Source organism: Thalassophryne amazonica, chromosome 16 (assembly GCF_902500255.1).
Source record: "Thalassophryne amazonica chromosome 16, fThaAma1.1, whole genome shotgun sequence".
Classification (NCBI taxonomy): domain Eukaryota; kingdom Metazoa; phylum Chordata; class Actinopteri; order Batrachoidiformes; family Batrachoididae; genus Thalassophryne; species Thalassophryne amazonica.
This window is the reverse complement of record NC_047118.1, coordinates 10,675,478-10,693,784: the sequence shown is the minus strand read 5'-3', so window position 1 is coordinate 10,693,784 and position 18,307 is coordinate 10,675,478. Positions and strand designations below refer to the sequence as shown.

Sequence of the window (18,307 nt, the reverse complement as noted above, 5' to 3'; positions counted from 1 at the left end):
GGAGCTGTTGCCCCAGCGACCCGAACCCGGAAAAGCAGTTGAAGATGAATGAGATGAGTGTTTATTTGTGATGAAAACGCATATTTTATTGAAATATATGGTGACGTGGGCATTCCCACGAATGTAGTAGTGGCCGTGCTCCTGCATCTGCCCACCCCCGTCATCAGCCATTCTTACATGGAACACCATGTAAGAATTTAATCTGGACTGTTTTCATTTTCAGAACTGCTCCTTGAAAGTTAAAACCTGAATGGAAAATTCCATGAATCATTTGAATTAAAACCGTTAAGTAATTTCTATCGTTCTTAAAACAGTTAACAAAGACTAATTGTCACACCATATGAACATCTGGTTGGGAGCACTGATGTCTTGCAAAACATGGGGCACATAGAAATATAGTTTGAGTTGTGGTCATTGGCTGATTAAAGTGACCTGGGCTCCTCCTATGTGTGGGGCTGTGAGGACCTGAATGGCACTCACTAAAATTAATACAAACTTGTGAAGCTGTTTGTTAAAATTAAACAGCTTTGGACATGATTTTGAATTTTCGCTGTAGTATATTTTAAAATAGTGTGGCGTCCTGAGGTGCATCACTTGCATCATGCAGTGAGACTGTTCTGTTACCAATGGTAGGTATGTTATTAGTCACTGTTGATGTTTTTTTTTAAATATATTTTATTATGTGCAATCCACAACATTTTGGTGGAAACTAATGTGGGGCTTCAAGGGACCCAGTGCTGTGAAGCGTTAATGGTAATAGTTTACTTACACAATCCTACTTGTTTAACAATTAAGCAGCGGTGTTGAGGAGTGCTGTGTTAATGAGGCCAGTGTGCGCACACATTCCGTGCATGTGTGTAGTTCACAGTCACATTTTACACCCTCTTTCAATTACATTTGCTCCTACTTGCAGGTGAAAATTACTTCATACATTGACTGAAAACAATGATCAGCAGCTGTTACACATGCACGTGTGTGCACAGCCAAACAAGAAAGTGGAGCTGCGATCCTTCAGTTTGCACTCAGACATTTGGTGGGGTTAGGGCAAAAAATATCTGCATTTTAACCCTCAAGCAACCGAGTGGGGTCATTTATGACACCGGGTGTATAATTTTGTGCACCATTTTTCTATATGCCGTTTGGTCAGTTATCACAGCGCTTTTTTCTTTTTTTAGAAAATACGTTTATCTGCTTGTTGATTTTAGCCTTTTCACGTTCCTGTTACAAGACAGTGATTGTAGCGCAGTAGTAAAGTTTCCATCTGGTAATCAGAGCATGCGGGTTTGAATCCTGTGGCACGTTTATTTAACTGTGGGATTCTGTATTGCATCCCTTATTATGTATTATTTATATCAACCCTGTGATATTCGCTAATTATACAGCTGGTTTTTACTTTTTTACTCCACATCAGCGGCACGATGTGGTGCACCTTGTCCCATGGAACACAGTGCGAGCAGCTGCAGCACCTCGTATTGTGTTCCTGCTCGAAAGACACCATCATGTGCATGAACCGTCGCACTGCATTGTGCACGCCTGCCCGTCGGCGCGATGTTTCGTGGTGCGCTCATACAAGCTCTACCGCTGTGAGTCGCCCTGAGTTGTACATATTCGCACTGTGTGTGAAGGGGCCCTTAGCTAACAATGCCTCTGCACCATTAATCTGCCAATGTTAGTTTACATTACGAATTTACACACCCCCAAATCTGAAAAAGTTAGAATGGTATGGAAAATACAAACAAACAAAAACTGCAGTGATTCTTACATTTTCTTCTGTGTCATTGCAAACAGTATGGATACAAGATATTTCCTGTTTCCTGTCCTTGTGGTCCACTTCATTTAATTTGTTGCTATACATCTGATCCTGCATTTGAGGCCTGCAAAACATTAAAAAAAAATGCATCTAATGTCCCAACATTTCAGGCTTGGTAAGGCATAATTTAACCCCCCAAAAATTCTGACAGTCTGTTGTTGTGCACCACATTAGTATTGGCATAGGAGCTGCTTCAGTAGACAAATATGTGAGTATGCACTACTGAACAAGCCTTAAGCATCCTCTGGTAAACCAAGCAAACGGCAGGGAGCACAGTTTCCAGGGAATTGCAAATTGTTGGACATATAAGATTCTTCCTGTGACTTGAAAGATTGTGTTGTTATTATTTAACATAGCCTCCACAGAATTAATGTGAGCCAAGCAGACAGACGAGTGAGCCGGCGCTGACTTGAGATTGACAGCACGTTCGCTGCCTCGGGAAAACGATGACACACTCATAAGAAACTGCATTATAACTGAGAGGAAATCTTGAACTGACTTGACCCTGCAAAAACAGATTTTCTCTCTCTTGCACTGTCCGTCTTTGTATCTCCTCTGTGATAATGTGCATGCAGCCATGCATGCATGCACACAAGCAAATTTGCCTGACGCTGCTTATGAAATAGGTTCTTTCGAAAAATAATTGGCCCCATTGGTGATGGGAAGCGATGGAAAGCAGCAGGGGAGAATGAGGGTGACACAGCAGCAACGAGAGGCGGATGCTGGTGTGTGCGAACGCATTCTGCACCGAGGAAGGTGTGGTGCGAAGTGTTATGGTCCTTCTTGTGTCCACAGTGTCAACGTGACATAACAGACAATCTGTGAAAAGGACTTCCTGTCACAGGTGTGTTATAACTACTACTAAATGTATACTAAGGAGGCGGCAGCACACTTCACGTTCTGTGGCGTTTCTGTGGCTCAGTACGATTGACCTCCACTCTGTGGGCAGGTAATTAGTGAGATTGTTTGGTCCTCTTTGGCTTTTCAGAGTTCTCTGAAGAATTTGCACTTCTTCCCTGAGTAAGAAGTGTTAAGAGCTGGGGTTTTATTTTTCAGGCAAAGGGGTTGCGGTGCAAAGTAGATCACCCAGATGAAGATGTAAATCCATGTCCCCACATACTCATTTCTCCGATTTCTCTCCCAGAACATCAATTTTCTTGCCTATTCACACATTATGCTCGTGTTCTGCACTAAGATGTTGAGACGAGTTGCACAATGGGCGGTGAAGACTTCCACCGTGAAAATTTAAGCAGTCGCCCACATGAGAGATGACAATGACAAATGGTGACAGTCCCAACTTCTCTGTCCCTCTGCATGACTTAGACTGTTTTCTCTCACTCCACTCCTCTCTTGCTTCTAAAATTTCAGGATGAAGTTGTTTTATTGCCATGATACATAGAAAGCCAAAGAGGCCAATGTTAAATATTGTGCTTTACTGGAATTTAGCTTGAACTGTTGCATCATAAGTAAGTTGCCTATAAGGACAAGGTGGACAACTTTAAGTTCATTTTTGATTGTCAGCCCATCTTATTTTTGTCACAAATTAACTTCTCAAATGAATAAACAGTCGAGACCTTGCCGCACATTTGAGCAGCTTTTGTCACCATCTAGCGGGCGATGTGAGCATTTCGGGGCTTCTGTACATTTCCTTCTTGAAACAGAAAATAAGTAAAAAAGGCATTTATAAATGTTAGAAATACATGATACTTTGGCAGGCAGATATTTGACCTCCCAGTGTTAATGTGTAAAAATTTAAATTTTGATAGTTGCGTGGTTCTTGAGTTTTAGGAGGTGGAAAGTTTTGCTATACAGAAGGATGGATGGAAGTACAGCAATTTCTCTTGAGAAGCACAATTTACAGTTGTGAAAAGCAAACAACAGCAAACGTAGTGACCACCAGGACCAGCAACAAGGCTTCACAAGCAATGTGACAGCCCAGTTAATTTTTCTTTTAAGTTATAGTCATTTTGCATGTTAAAAGATGCAAACATGACTCAAAATACAAGGTTCACTGGTCCTCCCCTGCATCTGTCGGAACCCCAAATTTCAGACGTGAGTGGTGTTTAGTAAATATGAGAATATGAGAAGAATTATATTCATTATATTAAAGTGGTGCTCAGAGAGTACATGAGGTGTGATCTCCTCCTGACCCATTGACTGTTTAATATGTTGTGACTGATCCTCAGGCAGTAAATCAGGCTGAAGTTAGGTTTATCCAGTGCTGTATCCACCAAAGAAATGATGTCTTATGTCAGCAAGATTTCTCAAGAATTTGCTAACTTGTGACCTTTTAAAAGTTGCTCAAGGTCAGCCATATGGAAACTCATGTGAGGTCATCACATGAGCCATCCATGTACCAAATTTGGTGAGCCTGCTGTTATTTGTTCTCAAGTTATCATGTTTACAAAAAATTCTGATGTTGACCTCTGTAACCTTGAAAAGCAGCTTGGGCAATTTATATGGGAACTCATCCGAAGTCTTCATTAGAAGCACCTATACACCAAGTTTAGTGGTCCTGCTGTTATTTGTTCTCAAGTTATCACATTCACAAGCACAGTCGCTATATGCCTTCCCCCCTAGAGGACGGTATAATAACACTGAGCAGTATGTACATTTATTTTACAGTGGAGGTGATCCTTGGATCAAATCTTCATTAGACTGGCAAATCACTGAAGCCTTTGTGCAGGGTTGTCAATTCCTGAGTTCTTCCTGGTGTCGCCAACCGAACGGTCCCCCTAAAAATAGGTCCCCCTGATGACGTGGTTCATGGATTAACACCTTGTTTCTGCTTCAAACTGCACACCAGTCATCATCTGTGTCAGCGACAGATATCTGAAGCTTTTGTACAGCTATGATTTCCACAAAAATTCAGCATTATTTCATTATAAAAGGCGACAGAAATGATCAGAGCGCCCCGGCTAAATGAGCTGCTAGCTGATGCGTTCACTGTGTGTCGGACATTTCAAAACATCATGGAATTTCGCCTTGTTTCTGCTTAAAACAGCCTTGTTTCTGCTTAAAACTGACTTTAGAATGATTGCCCTGCCCTTCTTATCGCTAATCACAGGGAAAGTGTCTCCACAGATTGACATTAAAGTTATTAAACTTACTTCCGTCATTCTTTCTTCCTTTTGAGTTTTACAGCCTCTCAGATGTTGACTGATGTCTGCTTTAAGCTGTGCACAGCAGGATTCAGATGTCACTTTGTGTAAACTCGTGCTATGTGAGAGGGAGGTGGCGCTGTGGTGCCTCGGGGTGGTGATGGACAGACTGTGATGACCTGCCACCTTCCTCAACTAGAAGACTGGAGCTTGCTCAGCTGTGAAGTCCTCCGAGGCAAAATCCAGAGCTCTTTGATTGTCCGTGGGTCTGCAGGGACGTGACATCAGGTCCTTGGTCCGACTGTCCGAGATAACATAATACACTTTAAGCACAGTTTATCCTCATCTGTTAATATAGTCAAGTGGAGCTGTAATCTGTTTGTCACTTGTTCAATTTCCGACTTTTTTTGTATCCTATAAAGCTTGATCCTCATCACTCATAACTATTCAGGGAAAACAAATTACATTGATGTACATCACTGACAGCTTTTTGAGATTTTTTAATACACCCTGCAGAAAGTTAATACTCCTCTGCCTTTCTCATTTTATTTTATTTTTTGAAAGGTGGAAAGAGTTCCATTCTGCAAGTTAAAAAATGGGTGTAATTTAAATAATTTGCAGTTACAGATACAAAGGTCCACAAAAAAGCTACTTATTGCAGTGGTTAAAACATTAATATGCTTTTTGTGTTGTGCCTTCCTACAAAAACAACAAAAAAAAGGGATCATATTTAGGCTGTTTTCCATGTGCCTTCTGGCAGACTGTTGCTGAAATTTCATGTTTTATTGTGAACAAAATCCTTTTCTGTTCCACTTCACCAGGAAGCTGGAACAGACAAAATTTACACTAGGCACAGTTTCTTTCAGGGTCATGAATGGATGTTTTGGTGGCTTCCCTCGCGTGTTGCTGTTTTGCATGGTCACTCAGTTTTGGTCACCACATTTTGTCGTGAGCATGTGTGTTAACAGCATAACTCAAATATTGACAAATCAACATTTCTGTCAACTGAGGCGGGAGCTGCTGTGATCAAAATGTTGAATTTGATATGAAAGTATGTCCTTTTGGCAAGACTACATGAAATATAGAGATTTAAATGTCACATGTTATTTAATGTCACGTTAGCAACACAACATCAAAGTATTCATGATTGTAAGTCTATCTGTGCACATGCAGTAATAATTAGTGGTCACTTATGTATTTTGTTGCTAATTATCCCTCTTGCTAGGCGGGTCAGCAGGTGCATTTCTGGAAAATGTCTTATTTGGCATTTCTCACCATTTCTCGACATCAGTCTATCTAACGTGCCAGAATCATGAGAGAGCTTTGTGAAGAAATGCCAGTGGAGCTGTCATGGGAGCACGCCAAAATAGCAGAGATGATTGGAGTAGAGAGCCACTTTTGGAAGTGGCCAATAGTCCAGAAGCCGTGGCCACAATGGGAAAACTTCTCATGCTGGTAGCCGTGGTCAGCCTCCGTGCACAGAGGTGGGCTTAATCACAGCGGAACCATGGCGGACATCAGTCTACAGGAGGATGGAGTGGACCTGGATAGTGGTTCTCCAGCTAGCGATTAGGTGTCATCTGTGTGTGACAGTGCCATTTGGTACCGCTTTTATGAAATGGACCTGGACATTATTCTCCGGCTGGTGATTGCGAGTGATCCATGTGTGACGACTTCTTTGGTGGTATGGACTTTAAATATTTAATCTTGGAAATCATTCTACAAGTGGGTGAGTGCGCTGTTCAGTTCTTTTTCCTTTTGTATTTTGTTCTCCTGAGTGAAGCTGGCAAGCTTTGTTATTTTTAATTTACTTTGAGAGAGTCTCACAGATTTTGGATCTCGATGTGTGTGTGGAGTCTGCTGTCTGTACCGGAGCAGCATGCTGTTTTGACCCTGTTGTAGCTCCCACCATGAATGAGCATGCAGAGCTGTCTACTGTTTTTCAGGCTGTCTGATCACACAGATGTATTTCTTGGATTTCTCACAGTTATATTGATGACAACACTTATAAGCATGCACAAAGCTGAGCCTCTAGCAGGCCGTTTTTAACAGGCTGCATTCATGGTGGACGTGCATGCGCACTTCTCACAGTGGAAAGCTGCTGCTGCTTTTACCGTGACTGCATCAGAAGTAACAGTTATCACTTAAACACGAGTTATAACACGACATCACACTAATGTAAACACTAAATGTGCAATTAATCTGCGGCTCTGTTCTTAATGTTACCAACTACATTCCATTCGAGTGCGCGTTGGGGCATTTTCTCAAAGCTACATAAATGTTGTTGGAAACACTTGGAAAAATGAGTACTTATGAGTACTCTCTTTTTGGCAGTCGCTGCTGCCGTTTCTTCCAAATGCCGTATACTTTGACACTGGTTGTGGAAGTGCATAAAGTATTATCAGATGGTCACTAACAGCCTAAATCTAAGTTGTTATGATTTCTGTGCGGCATGTCCTTTAAGTATCGATTAGACTCCCAGTTTGACACTGAAATCGTTAATAGGGACTCTTTGGCATCATTGTGAGCAGTTGTGTTGCGTATGTTTGTGTTGTCAGGGTGTGAATTCAATGTCTAGTGGGGCTTATTTGTGACTGTTGTTCACTGTGTGTGTAGAGACATTGATCCCATGATCCTCATGTAGTGTACACGTGTGCAGCCAAATGCAACACTGCGCCCCGCTCTGCACTGTTGTGTCTTCACATTAACCACACTCCCAGTGGTTTTATTCATGGATTCACATTGCACAGGCAAACAACACCGGAGCTCTCTGGGTGATATGAACCGAGCCGTGCCTGACTACTTCCTGCAGACCATGGTTGCCTCTGAGAGGAGTCCGTGGCAGGCAGCCAGTGCAGCTCCGATGAGGAGGTGGGATGGTTGGAGGTTTGGTGGGAGGGGGAGGAATCAAGCCGTGGTTGGAAAGGAGCTCTGTGTCTACTCTCCTGCAGCAAGGCCGATACAGATTCATTCTTCATGTTATGTGACGCATCTTGGACATCTCACTACTCAGTTTTACATTTAACAGCCCGTGACTCGACGTCTGCCCACATTAGCCTTTGACATGTGAATTTTTTGAGTATGGATGCAACCGGGTCCACTTTCCTCTCCAGATACCGAGTCTGATACCTGCGGTCATGTTATTCGTTGATACTGAGTTGCACTCTGAAACCAGTTCACTGTAATTCAGTATGGAATGTTCCTACCTTTTGTAGTAGTAGAGATTTGCATTTCTTCCTCTTCCTTTTCCTGACTATGAAGAGCTGCAAGCGCATTTTGCTGATAAAGTGACTGCATTTTGGCTTTGAGAAAGAATGCATAATTGTAAGACGTTGTGACCTAAAATTTGGAGAAGCAGGCTGGTAACTGGACGGTTGTCGGTCAGGTGGAGTGTTTGGACTTTGTGAGAGAACATCGCGCCGGTAAGACGGTCAATGGAATTGCATTTAGTCCCCTGACAATCGCTGTGAACATGCAGATATCTGCAGGCAAGTTTGCCTGGAAATGCAAATGCATGTTGCTGTTAGAGGTTATGTAAGTATATGACTAGAAATATACATGATTCACACACACAAAGTGCTACAGAACCTATTGAAATAGCATTTTGTTGGGTTTTTTCAGTCGCTGCCTTGCTGCAGTGTGACCAGTAACTTAGTGCTCACGCTACATTATTTGGCACCTTGGAGTGAAATTCCCGGTGCCACACTGCTTGTGGCACCCTGTGTCAGATTGCAGCAACACCAATGGGGCGGAGAGGGGGTGTGACACAACGCTGCCCTTCACAGGATGTTGTGGGACATGTCTCACAATGTGCCCCTCCCCAACACCTTCACCCTGCTATCGGGGAATGTTTGACCCAGCTCTATTTGTGGTGCGTGTGTGTTCACACACATATAAATAGAAATTCTGACACCTCCACCAGGGAAGACCCCTAGGACTGTGAAATAATGAATGCAATGACAGTGTATCTCATTACTTAGGAAACAATGAGGAGTTACAGTCAGTATAGATCAGTGTTTCTCAAACATATTCAGACCAAAGACCACTTAACCAATTAAAAAAAATTGTGGCCCACCCAATTCCCCAAATATCCAAAAACAATAGACCAGCTTACCACTCCAACAATACACTACCACAGTGTATTAGGATCTGTTAGAATTTAAACTGTTTGAGAAACACTTTTAAGTTAGAAAATTATATTAATTTTAAATATAGGATTTTCGCAGTATTAGGGGTTTCTGTGTAGGCTCTCAGTTGTCCAGGTGGTTTCCATAGTAGAGAAGTTTGAATCTTTGACTGGACTGGGTTGCTTGATGCGAGGACATTTCGCTTCAAATCGCAGAAGCTTCCTCAGCTAAAATTCTTGGTCTGGTGGTCTGACTTCTGTCTTGACTCTTGTAGAGAAGAATAATCAAGAAGTCGCAAAAGCTGGAGTTTTAAACCTAACCAGACCCCTACTGAGAGGCAGACTGCTATAGGTTAGTGACTAAACAATAGCTCTAATTAGCACCTATTGTGCTCTAGTTAGCACCCTCCTAATGACAGGGCAGCTGTCCCTCCTAATGATGGGACGGACCCTCTCCTGATGACCCCCTTGACGACTCTGCAGATGACGTGAATGACTCATTACCATGAACAACAGACTGAAAGTGCTTTGACCTGAGTACCCCATTGTAAACAGGGGATAAAGCGTGTTTCAGACCCCCTCCCGGTTAAGGCTGGGTTTCAACTGTTTTACAAAGAATGCCTCCTTGACCCCTCTCTCAAACCATTTCTTCTCTCTGGCTAATATTTTAACTTCCTTGTCCTCAAATGTGTGGTTAGTGTCTTTAAGGTGGAGATGAACTGCAGACTGAGGTCCACTGGCGCCCTCTCTGCAGTGCTGGTATAGCCTTTTGTGTAAAGGTTGCTTAGTCTCACCTATGTAGTGTTCGTTACAGTATTCTATCACATGTCAGGAAAACTGTCAGGATTCTGTCAGATGTCAGACCACGAGAGCAAGAATTTTAGCTGAGGAAGCTTCTGCGATTTGAAGCGAAACGTCCTCGCGTCAAGCAACCCTGTCCAGTCAAAGATTCAAGCTTCTCTACTATCTACAATATTAGGGGTGTCACAAATCACAAAAAAGACACATGGTTTGGATTGGACACAGTTTTTAAGCTATGGATTGGATAGTTTTTCAGATCAGAAAAACCCAACACAAATGCTATGTTACTTTCTATTTTTAAAAAGAACTTAAGAGCAAAGAAAACGAGGAACTTATACCTGTGGTCCTGAATGAAAACAAGGTGTCCAGTGTGTTACATATGTATGTATGTGTGTATGTATATGTGTGTGTGTATATATATATATATATTAGGGGTGTCGGAAAAAATCGATTGACGTCCGAATCGCGATTCTTATTTATTACGATTCAGAATCGATCCAAAATGTCCAAGAATCCATTTTTTAAAGTATTTTTTAAACATAATCTTACTTACTCACTGCGTGTACTGTTTGTCAGGCTTCTGTATTACAGCGTCCCCGCGAGGGTGGGGGTGGTCCGGCGTGCTTCAAACACTCGTGAGCTGCAGAGTTCAGTGGCTGTAGCTTAGCATGGCGGACGAAGAGCTAATTCAGCCAGCAATGTCTTTGCTGAAGGCAAACGTTTGGGCGCATTTTGGATTTTATTATTTGCTGCGTAAGAAGGAGCTTGACATGACTTACGCAGTGTGCAGAATCGGCAAAATGAAAGTCAAGTACTTTGGAAACACTTCAACTCCGCAAGCCCACATGCTACGCTATGACCCGGAGCTAAAAGGAGCGGAGCAGCGTTATCTGCCGACTACTGACCAGCACTTCGCTAATCTGCCAGCCAACTCCGAACGAGCGAAGCAGATAAGTAAATTTACATCTAGAATCACTTGATTAACCTTGTAAAGCTGCATTTTCTTAAACGTAAACATTTTTTAAGTAATAAACTATTTCTCAGAGCTCTTTGAATCGAAAATCGATTCTGACTCGAATCATCACCCCAAGAATCGGAATCGAATTGAATCGTGAGTTGTTGTACGATTCACATCCCTAATACATATATATATATATATATATATATATATATCGGCTTTCAATGCTTACCAGTCCAGTAAGTATCAGTGAAATTGTGGAGAGCTGGACGTGTCCAAACTTGTCCTCTGACACGCCGAAATGGAGGTGTTCCTTTGTCTCGCTTCCAAAGCGAATCGGTCGTGACGCGCGAAGCCTCCACGTGGCTTTCCATGACAAAATCTCTTGTTAAAAGTGAAATCTGCCAGAAAATGGCTGATGTCCAGCTCTTGTGATAACCAGAGAAAGCGCACACGACGGTCTCGTATCCACAGAGCCATTAGCTCAGAAATGGTCCGGTGGCTTGTGCCGTGTCGCAGCTCGGAGCGCGGCGCGCTGAGCGTCCTTAAAGGGGTCCTTAAAGGGGTCCTTAAAGCTGTACTAACAGACCTTATTCTCTGTGAAGCCTGTAAAATTTTCACCGAAAGCCAGATAAATTTTTCAAAGTTTCCAGGTGCCAGTCTCTAACAGCTTCTGAAAAAATTCTGATTGAAAAAACCCCCAAATCATTCTGCCATTTCCAGACAATGAAAATCTGACGACGGGGCGGGACCACTCCTTCCACAAGGCGTGCTCACAGGCGAATGACGTCACCGACAGGCGTGGAAAAAGTCACGCATGCGCACAAGGGTTCAAGCTTGTCTGACGTGAAACATATGAATCAAATCCATATAGTTTAAAAAATAAATAAAAGTACGATACTTTATGGACAGACCTCTTATGGTAATGTAAGCTGATTTAATTTTTTGGGTTAACTTACTAACTTGCGGTTTCAGATAACCCACGGTCCCATTTTGTGTACCTTGACTCACACATTGTTAATGAGCTCACCTGTGTGTGGTGTGTGTATATATGCACTGTTGTGCATATATATATATATAGATATATATATATATATTATATATATATATAAAAGAAGAAATGGAGCAAAGATGATCTAAGTTTGTAATTTCAAATTCTTTTTCAAAAAAGATGAGGATGTCTGGTGGGAGGGGAGTAATAATAACTGTCCCTTTCAGGATGAAACGTTTGTCCCAACACTGATATGAAGTCATTCAGTTACGCAGATATCAGAAAAAAGTTGAGAATCAGTCACTTATTTATGTATTTTCTAGAGCTGTGGACTTTGAGCGTATTTTCTGGAGCTGTGGACTTTGATTCAGTGAGCTCAAGACCATACAGGGAAGTGATGACCTACACTTCGCCCTCAACTCCCTTAAATTTCTTTTTTCTTCCGAAGAGATTTTCACAGTGTGATTTTACCACGAGTGCATCAAAATTAACATAGTTATCACTTTAAAAATGTCACCATGACATGAAATCACACTTATGTAAACTTTGCCATTAAGCCGCAGTTAAACCTTTAAGCATTGCTTGCACCTTGTAGAAACAGCACAGTTCCAGTATGTTCCATGAGAGGTTGACATGCTGTCTAGTGTACAGATCAAAACAACTTGGCAATGCTAGCTTAAATGCTAGCCATTTTTGAACACGTTTAAAATTTTCTGCAGCTCATTCAGCCTCCTGGTCTCTTCAGTCACCTTGGGTTCAAGAAATGTGAAAAGCGTGAGTGCCGCGCCTGCACTCTATCATCTAAAGGCGGGTGAGGGCAGAGCTGAGGTGGTCCGGAGTCCATTTAGATCTGAAAATAATTAAATAAATGAAAAGACCAAATGATAGCTGCTTAGGGAAATCAGCATTGGGTTGTAGCCAGGCAGAGGCTGACGGGGTGAGATGTAAGAGCAGCTTTATCCTGCTTCCTGTGGCCATGTGGTGGACTGACACCCCCCTTAAGTTTAATCCCCACCAAAAAAAACTGCATTTACATCATAGAGTTGTACATTAAATAAGCTCCACTGTGAATGTATCACCACTGTTGAGGGAGCATTTAAAGATTGCGCTTAGGACTTGAACCTCCTCCAAATTCCACCCAACCTTGGGTATGACAAATGACATTCTTTCATGCCAGCGTCAGCGTGTACAGTACGCTGGTGCAAGAGTTTGCACGATGATATCAGTGTCAAGTCAAGTCTGGGAGCATGCGCTGGTGCCACACTTTTCTATGATATCAGTATGAGAGGAGAAAAATAATGAAAAGGCTTGACTTTAGATTGAATAGTCTGTCAAACTGTCCATAGTTGACACACATTTTGCCTGTCTGGTTTTGATTGAGAGTCCAGACCTGACAATTCCAGTTGGACTTCCAAGCTAATTGCAACAGCATGTTAGTGACGTTCAGTATTCCCCTTGTGCTCTTTAACCCTCCATAGCGACAACACTTCTCTAAAGAAAGCCTGGAAACAATCAAACCTGACAAGAGAATTTCCTGCTGTCTCACCCTTCAGTTCTGCTTTCTGTCTCACAAATCTTTCTACACAGAACCACATCTGGTTGGTTATGAAAACAACCCAACTTGGAGGAAAGCCCAGCGTCGTTTTACATCTGTCTTTAAAAAGTGGACACACCTTTGGACATATTTATTATGTTTTAATGAAATAATGTCACGTCAAGACTGTCTAGTTTTCTGGTTAAGTTTAAGAGTGTCTTTCTCTGTGCATCTCCCACGAAGCTGTGAGTGGTGAAGAAACACACTTAAGTTCCTTGACAGAGCCACTGAAAGCTTGCAAGTCTGACTTGCAGTTTGGTGGCTTCTCTCACTCGTCTCGTTTCACGATCACTCATTTTGTGAGTGCAGCCTGCTTTACAGGCACCACACTGTTTCCATTTCTTACTGAGTGAATTTAACAAGCTCAAACTGAGATTTGGTGACATGCAACTGTTTTTTGTGTCTGTCCCACAGACACTAACTAGTAGCCAAAACTGTTAGCTATACAAGTGGTGGTTTTGCTGTGGTACTTATGCAGTCTATTATTTTGTGTTTTGAATCTTTAATTTAGATCAGTGTCTCTCAACCACTAGGCCATGGCCCATTAGTGGGCTGCTTATCGCCATCTAGTGGCCCGCAATTTTTTCAAGTTCAAGCTCATTTTTAATCTTGTATAAAATTCACAATATTAATATTACGGTATTAATCTAAGTTAAGTTAAATTAGAAGTTTTTGTGTTGTCATGTGCGCAGTAAAAACACAGGTGGTGCAGTTACGCCACACAATGAAATTCTTACTCTGTTCATTCTCCCTAGAAAATATGCATGTAGAAAGTTCACAACAGATGATTTAAAAAAGAAAAAGAAAACACATTGTAAAATTCACATTATTAGCCTGTGCAGTTTATGCAGTATTGGCAGTTTTGTGCAATATTGTGTTGTCGTAAGGTGCATGGATGCAAATCGTGAACAGAGCTATTATAATAAATACATAGAGGATGATAGTAATAATGATGAGGAGAAGAATGACAGGTAAATAACAGTCACTCAAGTGGTGCAGAGGTCCGTGTGTAAGAAAGTTATTGAGAAGCCTAATGGCCTGTGTGTAGAAGCTGTCCCCAGCTAGTAGTCCTGGATTTCAGACTCCTGTAACATCTGCCTGATGGTAGGAGTGTGAAGAGTGAGTGTTGGGGGTGTATACTGTCCCTGATGAGGTTGTGTGTCCTATATAGGACTCTGGTTGGTAAATGTCCTGCAGTGAGGGGAAGGCTGCCCTAAAGATGTACTGTGACGTCTTAATGACACGTGGAGAGCCTTTGTCTTGGACTGTGTGATTACATACCAGACACTCTGAATGGAACTTGTTTCAGGGCAGGAGACGTACAAATAGGTCTTCCAGCAAAGTCAGAAACTCTATTGTTGATTGTGATATGCTGCTGAAAGGAAACTTGTTTAAATTAATAAAGCTTTGTGTTCTCTTCCCGCATTCTCTCCTTTGGCTGCTCTGAATCTGACCCTGGTTTGCACTCGGTGCCCTTGTAACACCCACACACCACTATGTCAAAGCAACCACTCCACAGTGGGATTTTATTTGAGTTTTTCTCTTTTTAAAGGACATGTAGTACTGCACAGTGCTTTTCATCTCCTTAATTAAGCCCCTGCCCAGCAGAAACCTTTTGTTATCCTTGGTGAGGCAGGAGTTCTGTTGTGACTTTGGGCAAACTGATTTCTGTCTGAAATAAAGGCTCCATTTGTGTTTATGTGCCACTTGAGCTTTCATTTTCTATGGAGTGAAAATAGTGCATCAGTCTTGTGCCCTTGTATTTCAAGTTTTCACCCTGGGCAGCCTGCCAGTCTGTTGCATGGCCCCATATAGACAAACATATCCACTCTCTCACTCACACCTGCAGTCAATTTAGAGTCACCAATTTACTTAACTCGCATGTCTTTGGATGTGGGAGGAAGCCAGTGCACCCGACGCAAACATGGGGACAACATCCAAACTCCACACAGAAAGGACTAAGGGGAAGCGATTCCTGGACCTTATTGCTGTGAGACAACTGTGCTAACCACAAAAGCCCCTTTCACACCTGACCAACACAGAGTTGCGTAATGTGGTGTATTACCTACACTGAGCTTATGCAGCCCTACGTGGCAATATGCTGAGGGATGCCTTGAGGTCCGTGAAATTGACATTTCACTGACATTCGGCGTAGAGCACTGAACGCAGTGTTCTATACAAGTCAACACTCTGCTACCATATGCAAATCTACATAACACTGCGCTACTGTACACTAAGCCTCTGCAATTGTACGCTACCCTGTGCCAGTCTGGCAAAAAATACTTTTAGGTTTTTTTAATTTTTTTTTTATCAGTACATCCCAAGATGCATTGCTCGATTTCATTCATCCTACTGGACTCTGCTGAACTTTGCTGGCAGTGAAATGTCAAAACCACAGAAGAAGAAGAAGCTTCCCCCTGCATGCAAAACAGAAACAAAAAACCTTTGGTGCATTCACAGTCAAACTTTTGTAAAAAAACAAAAAAACAAAAAAATTAAGTTGGACTAAACCAGAATCAGAACAATTCCGGTCCAAATCCAAGAAAGCACAAGCATATTTTTGTACTGTTTTATTTGTAGAAAATGCTGAAAATTCGTATTTCTAAATGTGCCTTTACAAAAGTGGAGTTTTGTAATTTGTGTCTGCAAGGCTCGTGTTGTGCCTCACAAAAGCTTATTTGCACGAGTGAGTCTCATCTTGGTGCTACAAAGCCGACTCTATGCACAAACACTTTTGCAGTGTTTATCCCATGATTAGTCAGGAAATACCACTTTAAGAATCACAAAGTTTTGTATGTTTTTATTTTTAGTGGAGCAGATAACTGTAACAATTGTTCATTCTGGAAACAAGCGCCAAAATTGGAACACATACTCCTCAAACATTACTCTTTTGAAAAAACTGAGCATCCACTTGAATTGTAGGCGAGATAGGGGTCAATGAAGAATTACACAGGGGTCAAAATTTAAAAATGCTCCAATCATATTGAAAATTATATCACATTATTTGTCTGATCACAATGATACCAAAAAGGTATAGTTTGGGCTATCTATGACTGAATGTTATGGAGTTATGGGGTAAAAACAACAAGAATGGTGACAAAGGTCAATTCAGTTTGTATAGGGGAAAAAGTTAAAGTTGCTCCAATTTTGGTAAAAAAGTGGTGCAAATTATTGGTCGAACTAATAGGATTAATAAATGAAATAGTTTTGACTGTGTTGAATGCTTGGTCTGCAGGATAAAGGTAGAGCAATGTCTACGCCCATTGGATTCTATGACATAGACATATGTTACCCTGTAACATGATAACTAAGCATGCCACATAGTGCAAACTATTCCTTTTTAAAATCCTATTAACTCAACCAATAATTTGCATAACATTTTACAATATTTAGAGCAACTTTAACATCTGAGCCCTGTACAAACTAATGCTGACCTTTGTTACCATTCTTGCTATTTTTACCCCATAACGCCATAATATTTAGTCATAGATAGTCCAAACTATACCTTTTTGGTATCGTTGTGATCAGACAAATAACGTGGTATACCTTTCAATATGACTGAAACATTTTTAAATTTTGACACCTGTGTAATTCTTCAATTGACCCCTACCTGGCCGCCTACTGAAAATTCAAGTGGATACCCAGTTTTTTTAAAAAAGTAATGTCTAAGGAGTATTTGTGCCAACTTTGGTGCTTGTTTCCAGATTTGAAGGATTCCTCTGTAAATATTCTGTTATCTGCTGCACTATTTGTTTTACATTCCACTTTACCTTTAGGGCCCCTTCACACATATGTACAACTCAGGGCGACTCACATCAGAACAGGGTATGAGTGAACCACAAAACATTGCGGGCAGGTGTGTATGATGCCGCTGCGACAGTTTCTGCATGTGGGAACACTGTGCCAGCAGCTGCGCAGTGTGTGAAGAAATAGTAATAATAATAAATAAATAAATAATAAAAAATTACATGCTGCGATGGTTTTGTGCATGAGGGAGCTTTTCACTTTTTCAGCTTTTGTAAATAAAAAATAAAAATTACATGCGACCCACGGGACTCGAACCTGCACTTTCCAAAAGCTCTGATTGCCAGTCAGAAACTTTACCACTGAGCTACCATCGCTGTTTTGTAAAAGGTGCAGGAAACTGCCTGATATCAGGAAGGACATGGACGTATTTCAAAAAATAAAATAAAACCACACGCCACATAATAACACCACATTTTATTAAATCCTTCTTATTAAGTGTACAATACAAATATGATCCGTCTGTTCCTCTGTAGATGACCCATGGTCACAGACGTACAGTCATGAAATGACATGAATGGAGCAGTGCGCATCATGTGCACATCTGTTGGATAGTGTCCAGCCGACCCCACGTGTGTGTCCTGCCCGACACGCGTCTTGTGGACACCGCGCCGCAGGACTGACACCGCGTCATGTGGAACAGAGCTTACGTGGGTAATGTGACAGTGAGATCGCCCGCTGCATGTTATGATCTGACAGTCTGTTTCAACCTGGGGGCAGCCTGTCATGTGCGCGCACTCACTCGCTGCAGCCCATCGCCACAGCGATATATGTTTTTATTTATGTCCACATGATGACAACAAGCAGACACACGCACGTCACAGTGGGCAGTTGTTAGTCCATGTCCATCCAAACACAGTACGTGTTATCCTGCCGTGACATCCAGATCCACAGATCTCCACAGCTGCTTCTCTGGGCGGAGCACCCCCTGTCAATTCAGCACACACACCAACGTGTCACTCTGTTTGCAACGCGACACTCGTGGGGCACTTAGACAAATTTCACTGCGAGCTTGACTAGTGATTATCTACAGACTGTTTTCATGTTAACAGTGCAAATGGCCACACTTTTTTTTTAGGTGCCATGCGAGCGGTGTTAGATGTTCGTGCGTATCAGTTGGAA

General features: G+C 41.9%; 1 protein-coding gene across 2 annotated transcripts in view; it reads left to right on the top strand.

The window, feature by feature from the left end:
• si:ch211-210g13.5 (inactive phospholipase C-like protein 2) overlaps positions 1–18,307 on the top strand; it is a 267,948-nt gene that overhangs the window by 88,661 nt on the left and 160,980 nt on the right. The gene's annotated exons all lie outside the window — the stretch shown is intronic.